This window comes from Leptonychotes weddellii, chromosome 7 (assembly GCF_054177405.1).
Source record: "Leptonychotes weddellii isolate Sample4059 chromosome 7, ASM5417740v2, whole genome shotgun sequence".
NCBI classification, from domain to species: Eukaryota; Metazoa; Chordata; class Mammalia; order Carnivora; family Phocidae; genus Leptonychotes; species Leptonychotes weddellii.
Genome location: NC_138375.1, coordinates 79,522,408 through 79,546,466, shown reverse-complemented (window position 1 = coordinate 79,546,466; position 24,059 = coordinate 79,522,408). Strand labels below are relative to the sequence as shown.

The following is a 24,059-nucleotide window of genomic DNA, read 5'->3' as shown; positions in this document are numbered from 1 at the left end:
AATCGATATTTGACCTAATGTGGACATGTGTGGGAAGGAATGTTATTATGTGGGCTGGCAGATGAAAGCTAGAAAGTGCAGAGGTATGTTATACAGTATTTTTAAAGGGCACTTTTTTCCCCGTGTAATATCCCAGGAATGTTGGGTTTTTTTAGTCTTGGGGGAGGAGTGAAGTCTCTAGCTAATTACTGTGTCGTTTTAGAACTTTCTTGGCGAATTTCCCTCTCCCTTAGCATCTGTCCCATAAAATGATGCAGTTAAGAGATTGAAGAGGTAAATATCATAGTTCCTTCTTCCCTGAATAATAGAGTATAGCACTGTTAGATATGATGACAGTAGTATGTTCGGCAATAAGGTCACAGGATTTGGGGGGGCAGTCTGGCCTTTGAGCAGTAAAAAACCAGGTCTGGACTGGTTTTAGTGACTAAAGCTGCATCTCCATCTCATTAGGTAGATAAATGAACTAAAGTGCTATGTTCAAGACCATGTTATATTTTATATTATTCAAAACCATGATGAAAAATTTCAAGCTCTCTGTTTATTATGTGTATATATATATCTATATATATCTATATATGTATATACTTATATATATACACTGAAGTGTATACATATATATGTATGTTATGAAAATCCTTGTTTCTAACTGATTTTGAATATGGAAAATCGTACTATTGGTTTCTACAACAAAGTAGGGTTAGAGTGGGTGGGCAGTTTTCTTCCTAAGACACTGAATATATAGTAATAGCTTTTTAAAGTAATAGTTCCTTCAACATGCTGAATGATATTTAGTTAATTAAATTTCAACCCCCCCCCCCATAATTCTGAATGTGTAATCTGTGGCTCCCAGAGAGTCTTTTTGACTCTTTCAGGCAGATTGCAAACTCAAAGCTATTTTCATAATAATAGTAAGATGTTACTGCCTTTTTCATAGTCAACACTATGAAACATTTGCATTGATGCAACAGTGGGAAAATTGCTGAAATCTTAGCAGAAAGGGAGTGGCACCAAATTGAAATTGTAGATACTGTATGTATATACTTCCACATACTTGCAAGAAAAGTAAATCAGTATCTCTTTAATAGTGCTCTTGATGATGCAGCTTGTTATTAATTTTATTATATCTCCACCCTTGAGTACATATGTTTATAATGTTTTGTGTGACAAAATGGGTACACATAAAGCATTTCTGCTCCATCCTTCAAGTATCATGATTGTCTTTAGGAAACATTACTTGTGCTTTGAGTTGCAAGTTAATGGAACACCACTGTTATTTGAAAGAATGACTGAAAACACAATATGATTATTTTGGGTTTTTGTCAGATATTTTCTAATAAATGTCAATTCAAGAACAGCATTTATTGTCAATGACAAAATATGAGATTTCAAGTGAAAATTAGAATTTTGGAAAATTTGCATTCACTACCATGAACTTGAAAGCTTCCTAATACTAATCTTTTCTGATGTCATCAGCAGTGATAATAATGGGTATTAAGCAGTTCTTTAGACATTGCAGCTTCTTTATCTTTTTCAGTACTATCTTCTTCAAGGCCAGGTTACTTAAATAACCTGGAAGATCACTTAGAGTGACAGAAACTTTGCTGCCATGTAGCTCTTCTGTCATTTGGAACATAGTGTTGCCTGTATGGAGATGACATGATTATTTTGATGTTGTATAATGAAATGTGTCAATATTTGAAGATATTCATAACTCACTGGGTCACAATTTTCGAAATGACCAATGTATCATGTTACAAAATCACTTATGGTTAAAAGATTCATTCAAATTGCAACATAGACCAATTAATTTTAATGAAACAGAGTGGAATAAGTTCATTGATAAGTCTTATGGTTCCATGTTACAACTAACCATTGAGAAATCACCACTTGTTAAGTTTGGTTGTAGAATCAAAGAATATTCTCAACTATCTAAAAATGTTATGAAAACATACCTCCCATTTCCAACTACCTATCTGTAGTTAGAAACAGACACACTTGCATGAGGCTAGGTTTTATTCATTATCATTCAACCAGAAGAACGTATCATAAGAGATTGCATGCAGAGTAAGATTTGAAACTACACTTGTCTTTTACAAAGCCAGACAAATTTGTTCTCCCTGGAAGGTACTAGGCAGGATTACTTTCCTCTTTCTCTGTCCATACAAAGATTTGATTGACCTAACTAATGGATGTGTCAACATTACTATTATAAGATATAAGCCATTATGTTTATTAGGCAACACCCTTTAATCCTTGGCTGTTTGCCTTTTCTTGTAAAACAGTATCCTGATTTTTAAAAAACATATTTCAGTTAGTGGTCAATATGGTAGTAATAATTACTGCCAGGTCAACTACCTACATTTCTCTACTATTGTCTAAGTTTTAAGGTTTATGAAACTGAAGTTCTTTCAGATGAATATAACTATAGAAGATCAATGTTGGAAAGATCCGTTGGGGTCATTTAGACTAACTTAGCTCATGATGTCCCTTACAAGTGGTCACCCTGATTATTCTTGATTACCTCCAGCAATGGGGAACTATCTCTCCATTCCATTTTTGTATATAAATGGGATCATACAATCTGTGCAGTTTTGTGATTGGCTTTTTTTCTCTCAATATGATATCTGAGATTCATTGATGCTGTTGTGGTTATCAGTAATTCATTTGTTTTTATTGCTGAGTTGTGTTCCATTGTGTAAATATATTTATTCATTCTTCTGTTACACATTTGAGTCAGTTTCTAGTTTTGGCTAAATTTTTCTGCAGGTATTTTTGTTGACATATATTCTCGTTGCTCTCAGATAAATATCTAAGAGTAGAATTACTGGACCAAAGACTAGATATTTGTTTAATTTTATAAGAATCTGTGAAACAGTTTTCCAAAGTGGTTGTACAGTTTTACCTATGTACCAGCAGTGTATAGTGCCCATTTCTCCACCTCCACACCAGTGCTTGACACGGTCAATCTTATTAATTTTAGCCACTCTAAGAATGCGTGTAATTGTAGTTTTAATTTGCATCTCCTTGATGATGCAATTTCATGTGTATATTGGTCATTTGTATATCAGTCTTTGTGAAATGTTTGTTCAAGTCTTTTGCCTACATGGTAAACTTGGGTTGTTTTCTTTTAATTATTGAGTTACTGTAGGGAGCCCTTTGTATATTCTGGATACAAACCCTTTGTCAGATATATATTTTTTGTGAATATTTTCTTTTAGCTTGTGGTTGCTTATTCTATTTCTAAATTTTTTTTAATGAGCAGATGTCTTTAATTTTGATGAAGTCTAATTTATATATTTGTCATATTTTATGGTTGTTGCTTTTTGTGTCCCTTCTAAGAAATCTTTTTTTACACTTAAGTTACAAAGATATTCTCCTGTATTTTCTTTTAAAAGCTCTATAATTTTAGCTTTTTCATTTAAATCTATGATCCATTTCAAAATAACTTTATATATGGTGTGAGGTAGGAGTTGAGTTTCATTTTTTTCCCATATGGTTATCAAATTCTAGTATCATTTGTTAAAAAAATTTTCCCTTCCCCCATTGGATTGCTTTGGTAACTTTGTTGAACAATCTTTATAAAATTGTTTTTACTTTAGGACTCTCTTCTGTTTCATCAATTTATTTGTACATCCTGATGCCAATACTATACCATTTTATTACTATAGATTTAGAATGGTATTAGAATCAAGTGATATAAGTTGTTTTGGCTACTTGTAGACATTTGTGTTTTTGTATAGATATTAAAATCAAATTCATGTAAATTTATATAAGAAGCCTTCTGGGGTTATGATTGGGATAAGGTTAAATTTATAAATTAATTTTGGGAAAATTGCACATTCAAATATTGAATCTTTTATCCCATTGGTATGTTACATCTTGTTTATTTATGTCTTCTTTAATTTCTCTTAGCAACATTTTATAGTTTTCAGGATACAGATTTTGTACACCTATAGTGAAATTAAATTCTGGGTATTTTATACTATTGCAAATGGAACTGTTTTGTTACCAATTTTCCAGCTGTTTGCTGCTATTATGTAGAAATGTAACTGACTATATAATATTGACCTTTTATTCTGAGACTTGCTAAATTCACTTGTTAGTTCCAATACTTTTTTCCTGTTGATTATTTAGCATTATCTATGTAAATATTCACGTCATCTGTAAATAGCAGTAGTCTTACTTCTTCCTTTCCTATTTACGCTCCCCTGCACCTTTACCCCAACCATTACATCTTATTACAGGATAAGCTCTCTAGTCTGGAAGTTGTGAGAATGGACATTTTTGCCTTGTTCTAGATATTTAGGGGAAAACGTTCAATGTTTCACCATTAAATATGATGTCAGCTGTAACTTTCCCCTAGATACTCTTTATCACAGTGAGCCATTATTTTTTAGACATAAATTAATTTTGATCCTAAATCATCTTTCTTACTTGTTCCTTAAGTTGGCCCTAAATATCTCTTGGAAAACTTAAATTCATGCTCAATTTTTTGACATTGAAGATTTTTTTAAAGATTATATTTATTTATTTGAGAGAGAGCCAGAGAGAGCAGAGTGAGAGAGAGAGCACGAGTGGGGGGTGGGAGTGGAGAGGGGCAGAGGGAGAGGGAGAAGCAGACTCCCTGCTGAGCAGGGAGCCTGATGTGGGGCTCCATCCCAGGACCCTGAGATCGTGGCCTGAGCCGAAGGCAGACGCTTAACCTACAGAGCCACCCATGCACCCCAGTATAAAAATAATTTTAAAAACTAGGTATCAGTAAATTAGAAAACAGTTTGGCCTTATCTTGTAAGATTTAATATTTATCTATGACCCAGGTATTTGACTTCCACACATGCTTGAATTTTTATAGTCAAGTGTCATAAAAGCAAAAAAAAAAAAAAAAGAAAAGAAAAGAAAACCCCAAACCTCCAAATAACCATTAGTGGAAGAATAAATAAAATATATCATGTAGTCACATAATAGGATATTATAGGGCAGGAGGTATGAATTGGTCTACAACTACACACAGTAGCATAGAAAAATGTGTTAAGAACATAATCTTAAGTGACAAACATGTCTCCAAAGATGCAGACAGTGTGAATCTGTTTATAAAGTCTAAAGTTAAGTAAAAGTGAACTGTCTGTTGTTCAGGCAAACATACATGGATGATAAAGCTATGGGATGAGTATGACATAATCCAGGGTCAGGGTGATTTCTGAGGAGAGGATACACGGGCAAGGGAGAAGGATGAGCATCCCAACAGATGTAAATATTGCTAATATTTTATTTCTTGGCTTGAAGAGAGAGTCTATTGGTTTCATTATAGAATAAATAAATATGCAATAAATAACATAAAATTTAGAAAGGCCATACATAAATGATGATAGTGCTTTATGAGCTATAATGCTTAATCTAATTCTATGTACCTCAGGTCCAAAAACAATTAAGCAAACAAAGAAAAACAAGGTTACTATATTTGGGATAAGCATATTGTTTTCTGAAATGGAGACTCTGAAGGGAAAAGTCTCATTTTGACTTTTTTTTAAAAAAAGAAAATCTTTTATACTGTGTTGTAATAACAAAGGTTAAATATTTTTAAAAGCAAAAGAAGGAACATAAAAATTTGCCCCTCTCCCTTAGCAACTGGCTCAAAAATGCTTTAAAACATATAGTGGTTCTCAAGATGAATGTGTGTATTTGTAAGTGTGTATGCACACATATATGCATAGAAATCATTTAGCTGGGTTTTTTTCCCCCCGCTCCCTTTTATATAAAAAATGTTGATGTAAGGCTGATGAAGTTTCCATACGACACAAAGCTGGATGAGATAGCTCATATGTTGGGTGGCAAGCAAAAACCCTCAAGAATCCTGAGCTTAGTGCTTTTAACAGTTAAAGTAAATGGGATCAGGCATATAAAATGTTGTGAACTGTTGAATTATGGCTATGTGGGACTCCCACGTTGGACTATAATTAAAAGTTAAAATTAATTATGTTGGTTCAATATGCTATCAAGTTTATATGTTTTATTTCTGAACCTTACTTTTTAGTTCAACTGGTAACTGTTAAAACATTTAAAACAAACATTTTTCTAGCACCGGAGGTGGATTGTATTAAAATAGAGATCTTTTTAAAAACAATAGTTTCCTTGTCTTAAAAATACTCAGCCTGCATGAATAACTACAGTAAACATCTAGTATTTTGGAGTATATCTGTGCTTTCTGAACAAAGAGAAAACAACTTACAAGAAAGGTAAAGGGCAGAGTATCTCAGTAGTGCTTTACATTGAATGGCTAAAACATTGGAAAGAGAAAAGAGAAAAACTAGGGCACTGATAGAGATCACAGTTCAAATTTGCCTTCCATGCAGTGGAGGGATAATCAATTTGCTAGAATAATGGACCAGGTGAGAAAGAGCCATGCTGTCTCCTGACAGTTTCCTGCAGGGTTTGTCACGTTGCAGGCCATATAATCTATGCCTGAGCTTATATAAAGCTTTGAACTTTGTTTTCCTGAATGGATCAAAGCACTGAAATCCTGACAGAGATAAAAATAAGGTAGTTCTAGGGGCGCCTGGGTGGCTCAGATGGTTAAGCGTCTGCCTTCAGCTCAGGTCATGATCCCAGAGTCCTGGGATCAAGCCCCACATCGGGCTCCTGGCTCAGCGAGGAGCCTGCTTCTCCCTCTCCCTCTGCCTCTCTCCCTGCTCATGCTCTCTCTCTCTCTGTATCTCTGTGTCTCAGATGAATAAATAAATTCTTAAAAAAAAAAAGGTAGTTCTAAATTCATCTTACATATTAGCAACCATTAAAAGAAAGCTTTAGAACCCAGGAATTCTTTCCCCTGAACAGTTTGATGCAGTCTTTGGAGATTATGAATGTGACTTAAATATCACAATGTATACAGAAAATTCATCTAATTATATCCAAGACACAGAGAGACAAGTTAATAGAGATCTGTGGAATAATTTAATAGATCTCCTTTACTGAAAAATTTGGTTGAATTTAACAACTAATCTCATCAATAATTTATTAATTAATTTTTAAAGTAATATTTATGATATTAGTTGGGTTTTTGGATTTCTAGTTCAGATTTTTAATTATAAGCTTACTGTTTCCCAGGAGGAAAAATGCAATCTAAACAAGGTAAATTCATATTTAATGGCGTACCTCCTAGAGTTTAGAGGGCAATGATTTACAGAAAACATTTGTACTTCTTTTAAAAAATTCATTTTTCACTTATTCTATAAATTAATAACATCAAGAAAATAGTACAAATAAAATAGCACCAGTGGAAATACATTATTTCTAGAAATCTTTCATATCAAAACCGAAAAAGTGTTCTTGTAGTGAAAAGAACATCAAATAGCAAGAGATGTGGTAATATATATTTTCCCTTTCCAAATGGTAGACTTTTCATTGATTCAGACTCTTATAGCACTATGAATTTGAGGTAGCAAAACATTTATGGTGACATTTAAGATTCATATTAACAATATCTACAAAGATTGTCCTCCATATGCTTTATGTTCCTTTTATATATTGCATGCCTAATTATATGGTGATTTATAATGGTGCAATTCTTTAAAGTGATTTTTCAGCCCTATTTTTCAGCCAAGCTAGCCTCTAATTTGTAGAGTCCCTCTCCCTCCTGTATCAATGGCTCCTGCACAAAACACCATTTCTCATTAAAAGTTCCCATTCCCTTTGGCAGTCAGGATAAAATCTCTAATCAAGCTCGAGGAAAGAGCCACGGTTCAAAGATGTCATTGGGTCCCCAGGCTGGTCTTGTGTGACTGGCTAAAGGTTCTCAGGCTTCATATTCAGTCTGTGAAGAGAACTGTCAAGGTCGAATACTCCAATCAGCAGTCAAATAAAGCCCATTAAATGAGCAAAAAAGGAGAGTGAGAGTTTTACAAAGGAGGACATAAAACTTTAGCACTTGTTTCAGACTCTTACCATTTTAGCAGCTGCTCCCTGTGAACTTTCTGATGAGCGCATCAGGATGTGCTGACCTCAGAATCCCATTGCTTTTAGAAACACCCGGTTTTACACCTAGTGACCTCTTCTTTTCACAATGTTTTATTCTTCATCATTCTCCCACCTTCTTTTTCCTCCTTCTGCTATCTTTTCCTCTAAGTGGTACAAAGTTTATGCATGTATATGTGGGGTAAATTGATCTTAATTGACATGTTCCTATAGGATTGATGCTTTCAGAGACTATCTTTCTGAAAATTCCTACCATTTTTGAGACTGTAAAAAGACAAACTCTTTCCTAAGACCTCAGGAGAACAATATAAAACAGGCTTTTATTTTGATTTGGGACAACATTCAACAAAGATGTATATTGCAGATGTCAAATCCAATATTTTGCTCCTGATAAGTATGCAGGACTCCCAGGAGCCTGTCTTGTAGGAGGAAAGAATAACAGGCTTAAGTCCCATGATGCAAATGTGAGAAAAGAATTTTGCCCGTAATTTTAGCTTAACATTTGGGGAAGGAAGTTTCAATTTAATCTTAGAAAGTGGATTCTGTCTGCTCTCTTTTTACAAAATAGCAGTACCATTATGAATTACATTTGACTTCATAATGTCCACAATGAAGCTTCTTGTTCTTGATAGGCCCACATAAAAACAAAAGAAATAGTTAGCGTATTAGCACATTTAAATTTTACACTTCTGAGTGGCAGTTGATGCCTTTTTACAGATAAAGTGCACCCACAATTCATGGGTGTATAATTCATTCTAATGTTCACTATCAACACATACTTTGTCAGAGTGTCTTGACTGCATGAATTGGCCAGATTACACGTTTCTCAAATGTAAAATATTAAGGCTATCTTTGTCCACATGTTTCTTAGAAGAAGAAGAAGAAGAAGAAGAAGAAGAAGAAGAAGAAGAAGAAGAAGAAGAAGAAGAATTCTAAAATGCTTCAGTAAAAGGCCCATAATTATTCATCCCAGACTGACATCAGGAAGCATTTGACCCTTGCTGTCATGGTTTCTGATTCAGAATCTTCAATGAAGGTATTCCTTTGTAAATCAGCAGTCCATCTATTACCCATAGTATCTGGATGAGTCAAACGGCTTGTTTACAACATGTTTAATGTTTTGTGAATCCTGCCTCCTGATTCACTTCAAGTACTTTATAATTATATTCCTTGAAAACAGATGCTTTTAATATTCAGCTTGAGTGTTTTATAAGCTATACAAATATTTTGTTTGTGGTATTTTCTGGTGCTCACAGCCAAAATATGCTAGTCAGCTTTTCAGAAGATCATTTTATTATGCAGGAACCTGGGGCAATGCAGCTTCTGAAGACTTTTCCCCCCAAATGGGATCTGTCAACTTCATAATAGGTTCTACTGCAAAGGACCAGTTCCTAGCATTTTAATTCTTTGAATAAATTATAAAAATATTTTGTCAGATCCTGACCAGCCATTTCATAAAGTGATAATGCGGCTCTTGTCCTCGTGGCTCTTGTCCTGGTTCCCCCTTCCTTCTGTTGTTGGGCTGGAGAGTTTTTCTCAAGCCATCTAAGGAAGAAGCCCCAATTAAAACCACTCATTCGTGCACCACTAAAACCCCACACAATGATTTGAAAAAATACCCCTAATTTGAAGCTGTTAATACAACTGTAATTTTATTTCTTGAACATTGCCTGTTGTAGGGTACTGCCAATCTATGAAAACAAACCAATAATAGCACCATTTGAGAACCACCCAGGGTCAATTGTCCTCTTTTCTTTTTTCTACATAACCTATGAAAAGACCCCTAGCAGCTGTAACAATAACTGAAGAACTAGCAGTGCCAATTATGCCCGGGTAGTAGTGCTGGTAGCTCAGCACCAGTCCCAGGAGTACTCCAAACCAATAGTCTAGCAATTTTCCATGCCCAGGGTACTCAACCGGAGAAACTGGTTGGCTGTTTTTGGAGGAAGAAGTGTGAAGTTTTAATATCTATGATTTTTCAGGATGTGAAAATTTAAAGACCATTTGTATATAATGCCAAAAGCCTTATAGTTTTGCGCTGAAATTGAACTAAAAGTGAGCTGTTCAAGGGTTCAAAACATACTGACACGACAGGCATACATTTAGATAATCATTTGCGAGTTCCCAGGGTTTATAGATATTGGGGATTTGAAAACAAGAATGCTGCTAGTTTTGAAATAACGAAACAACTATTTTTCCCCTCCTTCCTTGATTAGCGTCTCTATCTGCTGATACCGTTTTTTATATTGCTTAGGTGTAAGGTTTCATTCTCTTAAGTGTATACTCTGTAGTGTTTTTCTCTAGTCCTTCATGTGATATTGGATCTACGTTATAAATTTCTTGAGGAAAGAAGCAATGAATGTCATTTGTTGCTCGGATACCCTTTAATAGTTGATATATTACAAGGCATATAGTAGATACTAAATTAATTAAATAATTCCATTTTTGTAAGGTTTTACATATTAATGGCTCCACATAATTTTACAATTTAGCTATTTTTTTTAAAGATTTTATTTATTTGTCAGAGAGAGAAAGAGAGAGCACAAGCAGGGGGGACGGCAGGCAGAGGCAGAGGGAGGGAGAAGCAGGCTCCCTGCTGAGCAAGGAGCCCGATGTGGGACTCGCTCCCAGGACCCTGGGATCATGACCTGGGCTGAAGGCAGCCGCTTAACCGACTGAGCCACTCAGGTGTCCCCGATTTAGCTATTCTTGATACACATTCTAATATTACCTACTGTCTCTCTTTTTAGTACATTATCACAGAAAAATGTATTGTCTGGAATGGTTGTGCTATGCATTATGCTGTCTAATCAAGTATTCTAATAAATATTTATTCTGAATATTATTCATGGATTAATAATTTTCAAGAGATTTTTTTGCTATGACATGTATTTTAATGCTAAACCTAAATTAAACAAAGTTAAATGTTAACACTTTAAGAGATACCTCTTGGGTCTAGGTCATCCAAACTAGTAAAAACGAGAAATATCCGCTGATAGAGACTTCTGGTTTGTACAATGACAGATGAGTAAGCTTCTAATTATGTGAATTGATTAAAAAATCTATTAAGTTATATTGAAGAGAAAACATCCAAAGGAGTATGGTCACATTTGTTTTTATAGATGAATTTATTTTGAAAAAGATTCTTGAGGTCAAGAATATCAAATTGATAATCGTCGTTAATAATGTTCCTAGAGTAAGCAAGTGGCCAAAATGTAAGCGTTAGCCCATTCTATTGTGTTCAATAAATCTTCTTTATGTATTTTTTAGTCTCTTTCCACATCTCCCCCTCTTTTGCCCACCATATCACTCATTCACCTACCATCTCTGCTTCATGCTTGAGAAGGCAAGGTGTGGGTACATGTTCTCTAGTAACTCAGTTTCCAGGGGCAGACAGTGGTCTCTTTATTCTCAAGCCAGGAAGGAGCCTCTGTGTATACGTAGACATTCCCCTTGAGCCTGACTGCCTGTAAAACAGTTCATCCTCTGGGAAAGGAGGTGCTTGGATCCCTTACACACTCTGTCTCCCATCCACATTCATACAGTCCTGAGTCTCCTGACTGACAGAAGAATCAAACTGACTCGAGAAGTTGTCCAACAGGGCTACAAATTATCTTCAATATCTTTTCCTGACCATCCACCTTATTCCTGTGGGAACCCTTTATGAATTAAATTATCTCAGGAATTACTGTCTCTGAAAGTGGAAATAACAGGAGGGGTGTTACATGCAGACACACGCAGATATTATCTATAACATTGGCAGGCTAAGTCAAGGTTTTCTTTCTTTAAAGCATAGAGGGGGATGGATGTGTAATCCCATTCTGTCAAAAATGCTGAAGATTTTCATATATCACTGCGTTTCAAAATAAATTACGTGCATAGTAGTGCTACATTAAACCAACATCCAGCACTGAAATGTTTCTTCACTGAGTTGCGATGCTTTTTTATCTCTTGAAATAAGAAACACATTTAACTTGGTTTCTGTGATCATCCTGAAAATAATACTCTCTTGTTTTGGCATAAAGTAGAAACATGCATCTTTAATCAAGAAGTATGCTTTTCATTGAGAGAGGGGAGAGCCGGCACCTCGTGCTGACTTTAAAGCGGTTTTGTAGAGTTGTGGAGGGCGGACACGGCCCGCTTCATCCACAGCTCAGCATACTCACCGCTGACATCAGGGCTGGTGGGCTGGCTTCAGACGAGTATTATGGAGTGAGGTTTCACTCATTTCTGTCAAGCCTCTTCTCCCACCTCAGGATGAAAAAGAGAAATGGCATTTCTTTTAAGCTTGGATGCCATGTTCAGACTTACCCCACAGGCTTTGTTTTTGACTTTTACCTCCTGCACTGCTAATGGGAACCTGCCAATAGTGTTGACTCTCTCTCCTACCCCATCAAGTTTTCTTTTTTAGCTAAATATGTACAGAAAGTTTTGTCGAAACGTGCCAAGTCCCAGCTCGGTATTCCCTGATACTACACAAAGTGAGTTGCAATAAATATAGCATTGAAAAATCTGAAATTACTGAATGCACCCATTTCTGCAGTTAAATACCATGAAATACATAAGGGAATTTACAGTATGCTTTAAAGGAGGGAAAAAAACCCTCCTCCCAGTCTAATAAAATTTGGTAGCTCGGGGTCACTTCCTAATAGGTGCTATTTCCTCTATTTTAATAAAGGTATTTTAACACCTGAATTCTATGCCAGATATCATTGTCATTTTTTCCACTGACTGGCTCAACTAAATGCTGGTGGGGGCCAGACACTCTTCAAACACTGCTGCTGAATGCCAAACACAACTAACATGCATATGGAAGCAGCCAGGGAAAGCAGCACCCCCCTAATTATAGCCAAGGGCTAGCAGTCCGGAGAGCTCGCAGGAACTTCTGGGGTGGACGGGGGTCAGGAAGCTCCTTGACCACGGATCCCTGAATTGGCAGCTATCCTTTCCCACCCCATCAACACACAGTCATTTTTTGCCTGCCAAATCCTTGTCCAACCCCAATTCAAATCTATTTATACTCTCCTTTCCTATTTCTGGGCTCAGATGTTAGCCCATACGGTGTGTTGACCGGCACTAAATGTTACTGTGAGAGCCCAGCGTTTGCCAGCTTCCTTAGTTGCTGACAGCAGGGAGACAAAAGTTCTGAATATCCGGAAAGACCTTCATCTTCCTAGCATAATCCTGGCCTCAATGTGGTGGTTGTGAGGTTCAAGTTAAAAGCACTCATTCTCCTGAAATTGAAGGTGTCAGCAGGTTAAGAGTTGATACCAGCTGAGCTCCTTTGGCAACAATGTTGGGTCCCCACAGTGGTTCTCAAACTTGAGTGTGCGTGAGCATCACCTGGGGAATGTGTCCGGCATGCAGGTTCGGGCCCATCTGCCGAGATTCTCAGGCAGTCGAAGAGGGACAGGCCCAGGAGTCCGTTTTCAGTAAACACTGCAGGTGATTGTGAGGCAGTTGTCCCTGAGGTCCCCACTGTAGGAAGCAATCCTAGGTCCATACTGCTCTCCCCCCAAAGCACCAGCCATGTGTCAAGAGTAAGGGGATTAGCAACCTGATTTAGACACTTTAGTGTTGGAGTGCTGCTTTAATTCAGATTTATTTAAAGCTTTGGAACACTGAACTTTGTTGTAGAAGCTTTATTTAAAATTCTGAGGTAGAATAACCTTCTTTTCTGAGTTCAGTTTTAACAAGGAATGCTATTTGAAGACTGTGGTCCTCGGTTTGTGAGGTCTGAGCATAAAAAGAAAATAAAACCCTACAAGTTGGACCTTCTTATGTAAAACTAGACCTCATTCTTTTTAAGAGGTGTGACCTCGGATCATTAAAATTTTTCTGAAGAGAAGAAATCTGGGATAGATAGCTTTCCTGATAAAATGTGCAGTAGAAATTGTAAGCAGCTTATATAGTGCTCTATCCTTTATGCTGTTTTAAGGGAGTACTTAAATGAAAAGGAATGTTTTAAAGTTAACTCAGCTGAATTCTATGTAGAACAGAGTAAGCAATCCCCAGGGTGCGTAGCTTTTGATGTGTTCTCTTGCTTCACTATTTATGGATAACTTAAGAAAACATTGCCACCTTCCCTTTCTGGGAGAGTCGGGTAGGTGGGCAAGTCTGTGCTTTGCAACTACAGGACAAAAGACATAGCACATTTGAATAAAAATAAAATAAGCAAGTTTTTTATTCATACAGTGGTGTTAAGGAAAGTGAGTTCTTTGTTCCAGTTGTTGGTTTGGGTTTTCAGTGTAGAAAAGCACAAAAGTAAACACTTTTAAAAAGGAGGTAAATGTTGGTTGGATTGAGGGGAAGATATGTGAGGATGTGAGTAAGGCAAACAGTAAGGAGTTACTAAAGAAAAGCTTGTTTGGATTAACAGTTAAACCTAATGGCTGCTTTAGGAACTTTGGTGAAGATGAAAGACTGAGTAGCGTTTAGTGAAATGGTTTCTTTCAGAGAAAATAAGCATCCGTATTAGTGAGGATATGAACTCACATGACGGGAATTTTCTTTCTGGGATGCAAAATGCTAGATACTCTTAAGCAATCTGACATTACAGGAAAAAGGCTTTTCAAGAGAAACAGTACTCAAGTGTCTATACCATTCCATAGCTGTTTTTGCAGTACAGTTCTCTCGTCTTAGGCTCACATACTCACTGAATGTACCAAACAATGGAAGGTACCCATCTATCAATATGTGTATTTAGTACCTTGTCTGATGGAATTTGGTCAGAGATGAAGCTGCCTCTGGGTAAAGAAAGCTGTTAGATGAAACAATAGCACATTTACTAGCAACAAAAATTTTGTATCTTTCCTTAGTATAGTAACATTGACAGGAGTCATAAAACTGAAGACTTCTAAATATGTTTACTAACAGAAATGCCACCCACTCCCCACTCCGGGGTGTGGAAAGAAATGAAAATAAGCGACCTCCAGGCTTCTTAGTAGTCTCTAAGAAATATTTTTGGATGATACACTGTGTAGTGTGGTAAAAGTTTCTTATACTTGATTATAATCTAGAGCCAAATACATTTCCTTCATTCAATATTAGTCCGTACCAAAGGCAACACACATATAACTGCTAATAGGGTTTATCCAGCACCTTATCGGTGTCAAGAAGCTTTCCATGTGCAAAGGTAGTTGATGAAGTCGGCAGTGCCTGGTTATTGCTGTGATGCGTGTGGCACCTGACGTGCGGAGTACTCAGAATAATGAGCCTGCTCTGCAAGTTACTCTAACAGAGCTGTGCTGTGGGCTATCACAGATATATCAAATATTTAAAGACGCCCATTTTCTCCTCCATTTAGTGTGTATTATAAGATAGTTGGATACTCTACTAAAAGCATATCTCTCTGCCTTCATAAAGAGTTCTGGAAAGAAAGCAAAAGACATTTAAAGCATCAAAGAGGCTGATGAATAGGGATGCCAGGATATTCAAATACATTTAGAGACAGTATTGTCAAGCTTGTTTTCTGAGCCATGATACTAAAGATAGTAGGAGCCAGCAAAGAAAAGAACTCTGTAGAAATGCAAATCTCTTCAATGTTGAATCTATTAATCCATTGCACACTTTCTTCTGAATCATACTTACTCAGATGTACAGGCAACAAAAAGTATTTAGAATATTTGCATAATTTCAAACACCCAGTTCATAAATTATTTATTGGTTGTGGTCAAATGAATGTTAGCTATTTCATAATTATCTTTTGTGTAAAAGGTTGCATGGTTTACAAAAATATTTCAATGGCAATTGAATATCTGTAGCTTGCTTAAACAGTGCAAAAAATAAATGGTACTTAATTATGTAGCACTGATGTACATTTTTCTCATGTTCAAAATTTCTAAGAAAAATTACACTTAACTTGTAGATTTATTTTAAATGAACATCAGAAATTTATAGTAAAAAATAATCAAGGCTTAAAAAAATCATGGCTACATTCTAGGATTAGGTCAAAGCATTGACAAATAACATGACAAAGTGTGATATAAATCAAGTAATCAGACAACTATTTGTTGTAGAACTTAGAGTTACAAAGTCATAAAACCTGAGAACAAGAAGCAGCTTCAAGAATCACTAGTTCAACATTTCACTTTGATGGTTGAGAAAACCATGGCACGTAGAACTTCATTTCCTTACTTGAGATTAAAAAGACAGGATCCTAATCCAAACCATTTTCTCCAATACCACATCAACTGCACCATTTGAGCAATTGTATTCCTTTTCATGTGTAGCTTCTTGGATGTTGTTCCCCAGACATGGCTTCTTGGGTAGCAAAGGCTTATAAACTAAAACGACAAGCTGTCTGTGCTATACACACCCAATGTGTAATGGTGAAACAGGAACAGAGAAAATGCAATAGAGGCTCCTATTTGAAACGGGGAGGAATTGAAGGCACGTAGTACTTGTTGTCCATAGCAATCCTGTAATCTTTCTGGGCACATGTCCTCAATCCCCTTTGTTCTGGATTCAGGGACTTTTCCTTGACCTAGGATCCAACACTTCTTGGAAATTGTTCTCCAATCCATTGCTCATGGCTGCACACTCATGACTCTAAGCTTCAGCCTCTCAGTGCTTGACTTTGCTCTCTGATTCAGCCTTCTTTTTCCATAAGAAATGGCATATGTTTGCAGCTAAGAAAACTTCCCAGTCTGTTTTCAGCCTGCAGAGTTGGGGACATCTTTTAATTTGAACTGTTTCTGTCTTCAGTTGATTCAACTCCTTTAAACAACTTATGGGTTTTCAATATATCAAATTATAATTTACTCCATTAGCTGAAAACCACAGTCATAAATCTCTTCCAGACCAGTCCCTCTCTATTTGAGGCTGCCTGCTGTCGAACAATGCCCTGAAAACTCTTTTAAGTCATTTTATGCAGCTGACAGGGCAGATAAATCTTTTAAAGTCTTAACAAAGGGTATTATACCTTCATCTTTGATTTGATCTTGTTTTTGATAGCACTCTGGATGTTACCTTTGCTTTGAGATCATTTTTTACTTGAAAAAAATTTTTTTTTTTTTTTTTTTTTTTGCGGCCTGGAAAGGCTGAAAACAAGGAGTTTCATTTTCCATACATGAAATCCTGGGTGTGAGATACCCTTTCTAAATTTTGCTTGGAAATTGACCAATTCCATCTTTAGATCATCTCTCTCTTGCAATATCTTATCCTAAGAGGGTAAAAGGAATCAACTGACTTGTTCAACATGCTATTCAAATAGATATCCGTAAGTTCCTCCAGTACATTTTCTATCTTTAAAGTTATCACAAGCAACAGTCTCATTTACTTTTCCACTAATAAAAGGTTCCCCTTGGGGCACCTGGCTGGCTCAGTCAGAACATGTGACTCTTGATCTCGGGGTTGTAAGTTCAAGCCCTGCATTGGGTATAAAGATTACTTAAAAATAAAAATCTTTAAAAAAAGTTTCCCTTGGACGCCTGGGTGGCTCAGTTGATTAAGCGACTGCCTTCGGCTCAGGTCATGATCCTGGAGTCCCTGGATCGAGTCCCGCATCGGGCTCCCTGCTCACTGGGGAGTCTGCTTCTCCCTCTGACCCTCCCCCGCCTCGTGTGCTCTCTCTCTCAAATAAATAAATAAAATCTTTAAAAAAAAAAGTTTCCCTTTCTCTAACCTTCAACTGCATTTTCTTTCTGCTCTTTCAGCTCTACTAACAGTCACTTTGCCACCTTTCAGGTCTCAACTCATTTCTGGTCCCCAAGGTCAATGCCATAAATTTTAGGTTTGTTGTGTACAATTCTATTTCTGGCATCAATTTCTGTATCATCTCCAAAACAAAATACCTGCATTAAGTAGCTTAAACAACAATGCTTTATTGTTTTTCATGATTTTATGTATAGTTCTTTTGCTTCATGTGGTATAACTGAGTTACTTAAGCATTTGCTTTAAGACGAGAGCTCAGCTAGTGTCAGACAAATCTAAGATGGCTTCCTCTAGGGTTTGTCATTTAGTAGTTTAGCCTGAGTTTCTTTATGGTCGAGTGTCTGTATGGTGCCTGCCTTTCATGGGGTGTAGAGTTCAAAAAGGGATATGCTCCAGTGTACAAATGTTAACCAGGCTTCTCCTTGCATCATAGCTGGCAATGTCCCATTGGCTAAAGCCAGTCACAGAGCCATTATGTAGGAGTATTGAACATCTGGAAGTATGATTTATTAGGGGCTCCTGACATAAAAATCTATGATAGGTGTGGAGAAAGAAGTGATGAATATTTACCAATCAGTAATCTCATTTACCACAATTTCCAAATTGTCTTGGATTTTTTTTTCTAGTTTCTTCCTGCCATGTATATTTTGATTATTTTATGGTCTGTTATCATTTCTCACTGGAGCTGATTTGGGCTACCTTATCAAAGAAGACCGAATTTTTATGATAATAAACCACCAGTCTGTGCTTGGGGGCAAGAAATCTTAGCTAATCCCCTCCTTTCCTACAGAAATAGGCTAAAGCATATCATTGCTTAATTACTTTTTGATTGAGACTGAACTAAAAAATTTAACAACAAAGCTTGTAGAAAGTACTTGTTTGAAAAATAACTTAATTCTTACGATAGCAGACATCTTTGGTATCCGTTGTCACATCCCTTCAGCCACCTGCACTTGCAGTCCCAGTTGCATTGCATGGTTCCTTTGAGCCCAGACTTCTCTCTGAATGGTGGTGTCCCATCTCAAGCATGTGATGTGTGTATCTTTCAGCTTTTATCCTCTGGGCTTTCTCCGAGCTATGACCTGAAATGAGCACTGCTGAGAAGTGTGGGTTATTTAAGTGTGGGATGTTTATTGCTTTCAGGGGACAATTCCTGAACAGTGAAAAAAAAAAAAAAAGAACTGGTAGTCCTTCAGGTGGACAGTGTTAGAAGGCATTTTGTATGCTCCTCAGAGGTCCCAGCAGAACTGAGACCTGACAGATGCAAAAACAATAATAAGCTCTTACATTTGGATTTTTACTTCCCTGCCTCTCTCCTCACTCCCTCACTATTGCTTCCTGGGCTGGCTTTCCAGTTAAACTACATGTTGTCACATCTTTGTCTGAGGCTCAGTTTTCAGTGGAACCAAGTCAAGATACTTACTTTCTACAAATACATAAAAGGACCCAAATCAGGTGATTTTTTTTTAGGTTTAACAATTTTAAAAACAGTTCTATCCTTGAATGTTTTCATTTCTGTCATCATCATCATCCTCATCTTTATCGTAGTAACATAACTAAATATGCAAACATAACTGAAGGTCCTATGTAAAGAGTCTTCTAGAATTCTATAAATATAAGACTTGGGAGTTTAGTAAAATTACTTTTTATTTGGGGGAAATCAGGAAATAAAGGAATAATACTGGGACATATGATTGAAGCTGGTGTCTGATTTTGACAGGGAGAAATGAGGAAAAAGGGAAACATCAATTATATAGAAATCATTTTCACAATTAATTGCTCTATCTTCTGATCATGCATATTTTCCTAGTATTTTAGGAAAAAATAGGGCAACTCTAAAAGGATATTTAGATACTAAGTGTTTAAAGCTCATTAATCATAATAAATTCATTTAAGAAATTGAACTTCTGAGAGTTGCTAAGATGGTAAAATGTATATTATAGAATGTTATATCTTGTTGCAGCTAAATTTTTTTATGTTGTGGCTAAATTTTTTTACCTAATTCTCATCCAGATAAATTCTCAGATACACATCAAAATTGGGGCCTTTTTATTAGTGTTTGCTTCTCCTGCTATGACATTAAAGCAAACATAGACCTGAAGTTGAAATCTTTTCTCTCTTGTGGCCTATTATCAGTCTAGGAAATGTTACCATCTATAAATACAGTATTATAAACTAACAGAGCTTCATTGTGATCTGTCTTCTGAGTCATCATGGTTTTTGAACCTGTGAATGAAAGGTACGGCAGTATAAATGGTTAATTTTGACTGATATACTTCAAAAATTAACCTTTGTGCTATAATGGAAGAATGTATGTGGTCTCAAGAATATTTAGTTAATATATTTAATATTATATTTCTTTTGAACACCCTAAGTACTTTCTCACGATAAATAGCTACTTGAACAAAAAGGTATGGTTTATATTCCCCCTTAAAGTACGAGCCATATAAAAATTTAATCAAGTAAGTGAAAGGTAAAAATGTCATCACACTTCTAAAATTTGCTGTCAATATTGCACACCTGTATGGAAAGCAGATATATGTCTAAGCAGCAGCTTGGTAACATTCCAAACTGCAACCCCTAATTAACTCACCTTTTGAATTATCAGCTAGACTCCGTTGCAACCCATGCAGCCTATTGGCAGGGAGCCTGACAACAAAATGCATGTTTAAAATACCAAGTAGGGAGAGGAATGCTATATTATTTGGCACAAATACTACCATCCACCTGTGCAGAGGGAATATGCTTTTCCACTTTGCTTATTATAGATGATATATTAGTTATATGCTCTTGGCATCATCCCAATAAAATTATATAGTTATCTCTTTGCCTAAGGAATACTAGTGAAGCTATATTGCAGTGTACTCAGTATAGTGAGTTAATTAAATTAGATTAAAAATCAACAATATTTAAATCCTCTCAATAGACAATCTGAAATTTGTATAGAAAAGTCTACAGATCATGCGGTTTGTATTATGGGGTTAAAACTAATTTGGATACATTTGAGACTTGGAACAGAGAAAGCTCATGCCATGTAAGAATTGAATAATGCAAGTATTTGAGAATTTAGTCTGTCTCTTTGTAAATGAATGAGGAGGCTTCTCTATAAATACAGAGAGAAAGTAGTGGTCATTAAACTTTTATGAGGCTGATTATTTTAAACAGCTTAGAATGATAAAATCACTCACTCGAGGCTGTGAACATCATGTAAGTCTTATAGTAATAGTTTTTCCATCAAAAGTGACTAGAATTTTTTTTTCTTTTTCTACCAGTAGTTACTCTTATATTAATCAGTCCATTAAAGGAAATCTAAGAGCATCTGTTGTATTGAGCAAGTGTTTATTATGAGTATTAGAGATTTAGTCATTATATACCAAATAGTCTAGTAACAAAATGTTTGTATTAGTCTAAGTGCACATAGTTAGAATGACACTAGAGAAAACTAGCAAGGTGTTATTTTGATAAGTTTGTCTGAGAGGAGAAGGGTATAATGTAACTTGATATGTTTTACAAGAAATTACACAAATTAAAACTATATTTTTCTTCCATTTTCTCCCCTCTTGTTTTCTTATTTTTATAACAACAACAATAATAGTAATTATTAGCTATTTTCTGGTATCCTGGAACAAAGAGAAAATCCCTTCTTGGTTAGATGCTTAAAGACAAAAATTACTGAATTCAGAGGAGGGATGCTTAGAGATCATTATAAAAATATGACCCTGTGAATCTGTGAGAGATGTGAGTTAGGAATCTTCCTGTAATGAAAACCTGAGAAGTGTTTCGTTTTTTCTTCCTCCTAATTCAGTCATAAGCTCATATAGATCAATGAAATGATCAGTCAGATCTACAGATAAGTGGTTTAAATCCACTGCTTTAGACTGGAGCTGCCTGGCCTGGCTTTTGGGGTTTTTTCCTCTTGCTATGTCATATATTCTCCATGGGCTCAACATATTTCATGCAGCCTATGTTTCACTATTTCTTTCTTCAGAGCACTAACAGACAACTGTCATTTCACAATGAAAAGATTGTCACAAATTTAAAAAATACCTGGTATGGACATGATCAGTTCACAAATATGATTTACTTGATGTTTAAGAACATAGAATCTATTTTTATGGGCAAAATAATATATTATTGCTTTTAGCTTTGTATATTAATCTGGAATTTAAAAGCATTATACTTCATTGAGTTTTCTTCTTTTTCAGAAGAGGATTGACTGACTTTTTCCAAAAAGCCACATTGAGTTCTAAATCTTGTGCCTTTAAATGGCATTATACCCATGTTATGGTTTCTGAACCAAAGAATTTCTCTTTTCTGCTAACCTCTTGAGGTCACAGTGGTGGTTTGAAGTCTAAGCAGCAATTCTCTTCAAAGAGTAACTCACAGCAGGGTGTGTGCAGTAAGGGTATTCGTGATTCCAGTCCTCACATATATTCTACTTTACCTTTTAGAAAATTTGGTTTTGAGGCTACTACAAAGGCAACACCCTTAAAACACGTCATTTTCTATATCTCCCTGTACCAAAAGCCTTATACAATGACATTGGAGATATATTACTAGAATTTTCATTGCACAATTGCCATTTAAAAAATACCCAGTGGAGTCCTTGATCCCTCATGTGCTCTTGGCTCTAGAGTGTTTTGCATTCACCCTTGAGAAGAGGTTCAAGGGTTACTCTCTGGAGTGAGCTGGAAGATGATGTGCCCTTCAAACCAGGGATCATCCCTCCCACTTGGGCCTTTTTCTGAGCGGTGGGGAGAATATGATAAGAGTTCTATTTTGTTGAGTGGCATAAGATCTTGGACTCTGGGTCCTGACTGCCTGGAGTTGAATTCTGACTCTGCTGCTTACTAGCTGTGTGAATTTGGGCACATTCTTTAAGCTCTTTGTACCTCAGTTTCTTTTTTTTGTACTGGCATCATAGATGTGTTATAAAAATTACATGAGTTAGTGTGTATCAAGATCAGTGCCTGGCACATCGTAAGTGCAATATATGTATAACTGTTACCATTATTATTCTTCAAAAAATTCTTACCAAAATTATTCTTCATTTTTGAAGAATAATAATAAAAAAATCTTTATTAGGATTTCACAGATAGTGAATGACAGATTTATTGCCATATCTGATTGGGTTCTTTGAAAGCTGTGACAGGAAAGAGAAAAGAAGAATAATTTTGTTTGTTAAAGTTGCATTTAGTGCTAATGTACCAGGTCATCAAAAATATTTATATAAACTATAGATTTAAAAAACTTAAAAAGCTTAAATGTGTTATTTTAGCAAACTTTTATTGTGTTCACTGTGAATAGGACAACTGCTGTTGTAGGGGAGACATACCACAATGACTCCGATAGAAGTTATTGTCAAGGAACTTAGAGGAAAGTAGGACGGTAGAAGGGTATAAAAACAACTGTAACATAAGTGGGAAATTGTAAATGCCTTCAGCAAGGATTCTACTTTACCTTGGATTTGCAAAGGCTGGAGAGGGAGAGGGGGAGAGAGGGAGAGAGAATATGGATTAGAATGGCCCTGTCTCTCAGGTTTTTTGCTCATCCTTTGGATGAGCCTCCACTTGGATAGCCTCTGGGTCGACTGTTGTTTCCTATTTCTCTTTTTCAGGCTCTTGAGCCCTTGCCATTATCTTGAGTCCGGCATTTGTTTTTACTCTGCCTTGCACCCGTAAAACTGCACCCCATCCTGCATCCTTCGTGGGTGGTGTACTGCTCTTGTACTGCATTGACAACTCAGGTATCTCACGGTTTGGGTTGGCTTTGTGGTGCAGCCAGTATCTCCAAATAGAGACAGGGATGGCAGTCTGTTTGGGTGGAAAGTGTTTTTCCTGAGCTCTTGTTCACTCGTTCCTTTTCCACTGAAGATTTTTGTATCATTTCTTCAGGAAAATAATGTCAGGATCGTAGGGAAAATGGATGAAAGGGAGAAGCTTAGAAGAAAGGAAACCTGTTAGAAGGTTCTTGCAGAAATCCAGCGAGGGGGACTTACCTTGAGCTTGAACCAAGGTGTGAATGGCAGGGGAAGAGGGATGATGGAGTAGAGAGAACAGATGTCACAATACTGCAGAGGAAAATATGTCAGGATTCACCAACTAGTTGTGTATAAAAAAGAGAGAAAGTGCGATTTTGAGCTGAGGATAACTAGGGTGGAAAGTTGTGCTATTAACACAATAAGGAAAATAGGACATTAACAGAATAAGGAAAATAGGTGTAGCTTTTAGAAGAAAAAAAAATAGTTCAGTTTTCAACATATCTGATGAATAACCAGATGGAGACTCTAGCAAGCACTTGGAAATGAGGATATCTGACTTCAGAGGGCGGTCAGGCTGGGAATATATATTTGACAATTAATTTAAATATTAGTTCAAATTAATATTAAATGAAATTGGCAAGGAAGAGAGTTTGCCAAGGAAAGAGTTCTTTGGTGA

General features: G+C 36.2%; 1 long non-coding RNA gene across 1 annotated transcript in view; it reads left to right on the top strand.

Annotated features, from left to right (window-relative positions):
* The window catches only part of LOC145722657 (uncharacterized), a 31,943-nt gene extending 8,435 nt beyond the window's left edge, over positions 1–23,508 (top strand). The window contains exon 2 of the long non-coding RNA XR_014147083.1: positions 23,240–23,508. This is a non-coding gene — a long non-coding RNA (uncharacterized LOC145722657). The remainder of the gene's footprint in view (positions 1–23,239) is intronic.
* Positions 23,509–24,059: the final 551 nt, after the last annotated feature.